We start from the raw sequence: 1,375 nt of genomic DNA on the forward strand, positions 1-1,375 counted from the left end.
GGGCAAGGCAAAACTTGGCACAGACTCTCTTATAGTCACAAACTGAACTTTCCGCTCTTGAAACGACTGAAGGGACGAATTGTTTCCTGCAAAAGCCCCCTCCCCATTCGCTCCTCTGTTGTTTCCTGTGGGAGGGGCCATTCACCGTCCAACTGTGGCTTTATTCCCAAGTCGACCCTGCTTTCCTTGCTGTCTTCTGGCAGCTCTGCGCATGCGCACAGTGGGAACAGGCTCCAGCTGTTCCTCTGCCTCGCTGCTGTCTAGCTCCCTCTCTGGCTCTGACGCGGAGCCCTCGTCTGAGCTTCCCTCAACCCCCAGGACTCTGGCCCATGTTCCTCCCCAACCTCCTCACTGTCTGACTCTGCTGGCCGCCAGTGGGCCACAACACATTTCAAGTCAATTCTTAGAGGACATCCTCATTTTGGCCAGTCCCCTGTTCTTCAAGCAGTAGATTCCTTTGTCCATTTCCTGGACCATCTTTCTACCGCTACTTCCATCCCTCTTCCTTGGGTGGCCATGGAGAACCTCCCAACTTTCAGCTCAAGCCCTTCCGAGAACCGTCTCCTAACCAACAGCTCGCCGCCAATGGTATCTGCCTGTCAACTCCCAAAGTTGTCACAATGAGAGAAGAGAGAGGCCGAGGTGGCGCAGTGGTTAGAATGCAGCACTGCAGGATACTTCAGCTGACTGTTAGCTGCAGTTCGGCTGTTCAAATCTCACCGGCTCAGGGTTGACTCAGCCTTCCATCCTTCCGAGGTGGGTAAAATGAGGACCCAGATTGTTGGGGGCAATATGCTGACTCTGTAAACCGCTTAGAGAGGGCTGAAAGCCCTATGAAGCGGTATATAAGTCTAACTGCTATTGCTATAGGACGGGGAGCACATTCAACGCATACTTTCAGCTCAAAATACCGCAGCAGGCTTGGGAGGGGTGCAACTCATTGGGGGAATGTGATTTATGACATACCGAGGGAGGGAAGGAACGGGTAAAGTTCAAACGAAGCTTAAGTCTGACTCCGAAAAGATCTTGCCAAACATAAATGCTCCTAATAAATGGCTAGCTTTCCTTTGAAGTTTGGTCCGAGACTCAGGAATCAATAAGGGCATTTTGGGGAAACCTGACACTGGGCTTCCTTTCGTTTCCACCAGGTGGCAGAACGACCTGGAGGAGCTCAAGAAGAAGCAGGTGAAGCTTCTGGGAGATTGCTGCTCTGCGCGGCCTTCCTGAGCTACGAAGGAGCCTTCACCTGGGAGTTCAGAGCCGAGATGATTAAGGAAGTCTGGCAGGCAGACATCCTGTCCAGGGAGATCCCACTGAGCCAGCCCTTCCGTTTGGAAAACCTCTTGACCGACGAAGTTGAGATAAGTCGGTACGT

General features: G+C 52.4%; 1 protein-coding gene across 1 annotated transcript in view; it reads left to right on the forward strand.

The window, feature by feature from the left end:
• DNAH10 (dynein axonemal heavy chain 10) overlaps positions 1 to 1,375 on the forward strand; it is a 117,180-nt gene that overhangs the window by 82,940 nt on the left and 32,865 nt on the right.

Source organism: Thamnophis sirtalis, unplaced genomic scaffold, assembly GCF_051295495.1.
Source record: "Thamnophis sirtalis isolate CommonGarterSnake01/CBP01778 unplaced genomic scaffold, rThaSir2_p1.2 scaffold_2, whole genome shotgun sequence".
NCBI classification, from domain to species: Eukaryota; Metazoa; Chordata; class Lepidosauria; order Squamata; family Natricidae; genus Thamnophis; species Thamnophis sirtalis.